The following is a 5,211-nucleotide window of genomic DNA, read 5'->3' as shown; positions in this document are numbered from 1 at the left end:
TGGAGTGTTTAAATGTATCTAATCTCCTAAAGGCTATATTTTCATTTTTCTTTTTTACTTACTAAAAATTATAAAAAGAAAAAAGGTAAAAAAAGGAAGATATTAACAGTAAATTTTTTTTTAAATGCACAATTCCACATTAGCGATAACTACTGTAAAAAATTGTTATTTATTTCTGTCTGAAGATATAAATGTAATAAAATTTGAACTATACTGTAAAAAAAGAATTTATAGCTATCAAAGATGATAGAAATGTATTTATCATTCAATAAAGTCTAAAATAGGCTTTTTAAAGAAAAAGGAAGGGTAAAAAAAAGAAACGGAGAAGCTTCAAGGTACTGAAAAACAAGCCAATCAAAAGAGGGACTAGAATAAATGAGACCTTCCAGAAAAAGCTTAGTCCTACAAATAGCATGAGGGGGGGAGACCCACAACTCCAGAAGCTTCCAGAGTTCCCTAGGTTCAGAAAGGCCTTCAAATTGTGAGTTTTACAGGGGCTGAATCTTTCAAGGCCCCTAGTCTTCCTAAAGGCCAGCTACTCCATGTTTCTTAGGTTCTGGGGAACAGACAGCCTTACCAAAGAATCCTTACTATCACACAAGGCCTACCTAAACATCTATAACAATATTACAATGAAATATTTTCTTCAGGGCAGCCCCGGTGGCTCAGCAGTTTAGTGCCGCCTGCAGCCCAGGGTGTGATCCTGGAGACCCTGGATCGAGTCCCACGTCGGGCTCCCTGCATGGAGCCTGCTTCTCCCTCTGCCTGTGTCTCTGCCTCTCTCTCTGTGTGTGTATTCTCATGAATAAATAAATAAAATTTAAAAAAAAAGAAATATTTTCTTCAGTCTTCACACATGAGCCCAGCAACCATTTATACTGATGCAGAGCAGAAAACTGAACAGTACTTTAATTCTTCATAACTATTCGCTTGGCCATCAAGCAATATCACCTTCCAACTCCTTCATCCTGAGCAGCCTCTTACTTTCCCACCAGGTCAAACATTTGGAATTAATGCTGCAAATAAAGAAAGCAAACAAAGAAACAAATGCTTTTGCTGTCAAGATTCCAATCATCTATAATTCCCCTATCACCTGGGTGGTGTTGGCGGGGGTGGAGGGGAGCAAAAATACACCTAGACTCCCAAATCACTCAAACAAAACTCCAGTAGTCTTGAGTTAGGAAGAAGGTTTGCACTACACACTCTGATTTTTCAATTCCAACTTTAAACGAAAAGCCACAGCAGCAAAATCCTGGTGATACCTCCTCTACCACTTGCCTTCACACATCGCTTGACTGTCCCTGATACACTGCTTGGGGGTGTAGAAAGAAGCGTGTGCAAAGGAAGGTAAAAAGAGAAAGAACGTGATCTGGCTTGATGGGGTCTTGGGAAGGAGAGAGACCTGTTCTTGGTCCCCAACCAGAAACGCTAATGACTCTGCTTTCCTCATAGCCTTTCCCCAGCATTTCTGAGTAGCATTTCAGCTGCACAGGCCAGCACTCAGATGCTATGACCTGTGCTGAGAAAGAAGGTAAATACAATGATCATGTTTTCCGAGCTAAAAATTGGAGCACATGCTCTGACTATTATTTGTGTACTTATAGAGACAATTAAATCAGTCCTTGAAATCAGGATCATCCTAGAAAATCTAGGACATATAGTTGCCATAGTTATAGCAAACCAATTAAAATCCCTGAAAAGTGCTTCTTATGTGGTGCAGACAATCAATTTAAAAACAGTCTGAAAAGATGGACTAAGAAGTATTCAACAAGCCAGAGCAGGACATCAGCCTTAAAGCTTTCCCTGCCAATCATTGTCTAGAGAATCATATAAAAACAATGAAGCTGGGATGCCTGGGTGGCTCAGCGGTTGAGCGTCTGCCTTTGGCTCAGGTCATGATCCCAGGATCCTGGGATCGAGTTCTGTATCAGGCTCACCCTGCAGGAAGCCTCCTTCTCCCTCTGCATATGCCTCTGCCTGTCTCTGTGTCTCTCATGAATAAATAAATAAAATCTAGGATCCCTGGGTGGCTTAGCGGTTTAGCGCCTGCCTTCAGCCCAAGACATGATCCTGGAGTCCCAGGATTGAGTCCCACATCCGGCTCCCTGCATGGAGCCTGCTTCTCCCTCTGCCTGTGTCTCTGCCTCTCTCTCTCTCTTATTCTCTCTCATGAATAAAGAAATAAAATCTTTAAAAAACAAACAATGAAGCCCTAAAATGGTAGTTGTGTGTGTGTGTGTGTGTGTGCACTCACGAGTGTACTTATGTGACATATTTTGAGTATAAGAATTTTGGGCAGCATATTCGAATAGATTAGAAACCCAAAATAGCATGAGATAAGTCAGCAATAATTACAAGGCATTCATTCACAAGTTCAGTATGACAATCTCTCTCTGTGTCCACAGCAACGCACAAATAGCACGATGTATCCCAACACCATTCATGGAAAACTGCCCCCTACACTGCCCACGCATCTCGTAAAATCATGAGGCAGTGTGCTCCCATGTCTCAGACACTGCTCCATCTATCTTTGACTTCCACTTAATAGTCGCCTTTGCTACTAATTTCTCATTCACAATAAATTGCATACCCTGTGCTCCATTGTCATCACAGGATGGACTCTGGTGACCATTCTACTTAACAAGCATCGCTTAACACCACCTAGCTAAAATAGATTTTACACATGGGTCATAACTTGGCAATTCACCAAGAAGATTTCCTGGTACCTCTAGCATAAAGATTATCGTAGAGTAAAGCCTCAGCAAATGTATAGCCGGTTTCTAAAAGGCCATTTGCTAGACATTCTTCTGATGTATTTTTTTATTTTTATGTTTTTTCCCCCTGACACCTCATTTCTTTCCTCCTCATCCTACATTCATCAAAATGTAGTGGCTGAAATACAGAGGGTTGGTATCAGGGCATAGAAGGAGGGAAACCAGAGTCTAGCAGAAAGTCTGCCCAGAGAATGAGAGGCCCACCCAGCCTGTCCTGTCTCAGCCACCCTCAAGTCCTGCAAGGGTCTCAGGGTCCTTGGATTTCCTCTGTGTCTGATTGGAGTGATCATCTCTGACAAATAGAGCCCAGGTCAGAAGAGGCTTATTTCTCCTCTGATCCTCAAACAGGCACAAACATTCCATCTGTCATCTCTCCTGAATGGCTCCTCTGGCCTTGATGAATTTTCAAACCATTTTTATTTGAGAGCACAGGGACATTCTCCTAACCCTTTAACAATATCTACCTGTCATGGATCTTGAGAGATTTCTGACACACAGGCTGTTAGCCTCTTTACTTCCAAATAACAAATGCTTCAAATGCATCAAGGTTACATGAGCACTTCTTCTACAGTGTTGAACAGGCAGAGAAATGCCTGTTTATTGATGCTAATAGTATAGAAGTGTCCCAAAGTATGCATTCCACATAACTGGTCGTCACCTAAATGTGTTGCCCTGTTTGGTTCCACTTTAGCTCCAGCTCACAGAAACACCAAGGAGGCCACTTTGTGCACGTCTCAACCCCCCTGAAATGCTCTTTAACTCACATGTTCCAAAGCCCTAGTGTATCCCAACCCTCATTCTAGTACAAGAATCTGGATGATACAACTCTTATTAGGAATCATGGGACTGCCATGTGGAGGTGACCTTGGCAACTATTTAATCTTCTCTTCATTTCATAGATGAAGGATCTGACAACCAGAAAGGCTGTGAGTTGCCCAGTACCACACAGCTCATTTCATCAGAGCCTGGGGAAATCCCAGATCTCCAGGATTTTATTTTTTTTCAATATTTTATAATTTGGATTTTTTTTTAATTGTTTTAAAAGACTGTAGCTAAGAGAGAGAGAGAGAGAGAACAAGTGGAGGGGGAGTGTCAGAAGGAGAAGCAGACTCTCCCATGAGCAGGGACCCTGACCCCAGGACCCTGAGATCACGACCTGAACCGAAGGCAGACGCTTAACCCACTCAGCCACCCGGGCACCCTGATCTCCAGTAATTTAATCATGTACTTTACCAGCACCTCATGCTGCTCTATCATGAGAAACTGCCCTTGTGAGCCCCATATGCCAGAGCTCTGAAGCCCCATCTGAGATATTGCAGTGGACACTGGAACCATGGCACATGCGATTATCAAGCAGAAGTAGGGAAGGCCAGTGCACAACTCTGAGGTGGCAACAGCTCATCCAGCGCAGAAGCGGCTTGGGCCTGGCATGAACCAGTATACTTTCCCCATGGGAATATGGGAGGCTTCATCATTTCATTTGCTAATCATTCACTAGCTAATGACCCAGCATTTCCACTCCTGTGAATATATGCAACGGAAATGAACGCTTACCACAAGACACCTACAGAAATATTCACTGCAGCTTTATTCACAAGAGCCCCAAATGTCCATCAACTTGAGAATGGAGAAATAAATTGCAGTGTATTTGCACAATGGAATGCTATACTACCTTGAAGAAGAATAAATTGTTGCTACATTCAACAACATTGCTGAATATCATCGACATGATACTGAGCAAAAGAAGCCAGAGGCAGAAGAGTATGTACTGCCTGAGGCCACTCACATGGTGGTTCAAGAATAGGCAAGATTGATCTACGGTGATAGATAGCAGAGTGTGTGTTACCTTTTTGAGTGGGGTTGACTGGGACAGGGCTGGAAATGTTTTATAGTGTGCAGAGTGGGTGTCTAGATTTCTAAAAATTCACTGAGATGGATGCTTACGATTTTTGCACTAGACTCATGTAAGACGTAAGTAAATTTTTGAAAGTAAATTTAGAGAGAGAAAGATTTGTTTGATAGAATATGTCTTAGGGGATGAGTGAATCCTTTATAGGAAAGCGGAGATCCAGAATGCTTCATAATTAACAAGAGCATTCAGAATCTATTATAGTCTTCAACAGTGAAACTGAGAAAATCAGGGGGGGAAATGGGGATAATGCGGGAAAAAAGAGGAAACACAGTAGAACAGATATGTCCCAGGCAGTCCCAAATAGAGGAATTTAAAGCAGTGATGTGCTGGAGTGAGATCCCGCTGACTCATGAGAGCTATTCTACATTCAGGGATATCCTAACTCTATATTTAGCGATAATACCTCAGTAGCTTGATTTTGACTGGGGTGGGAGTATTTCGAAGTATTTGCACAATGGAAGGCAAACACTACAAATCAGAGCTCTTTTATTTTTTCCTCAAGTTGGTTGTTATACATCAAGCTAT

The sequence above is a fragment of the Canis lupus genome, chromosome 14 (assembly GCF_003254725.2).
Source record: "Canis lupus dingo isolate Sandy chromosome 14, ASM325472v2, whole genome shotgun sequence".
Classification (NCBI taxonomy): domain Eukaryota; kingdom Metazoa; phylum Chordata; class Mammalia; order Carnivora; family Canidae; genus Canis; species Canis lupus.
Note: the sequence above shows the minus strand (reverse complement) of the source record.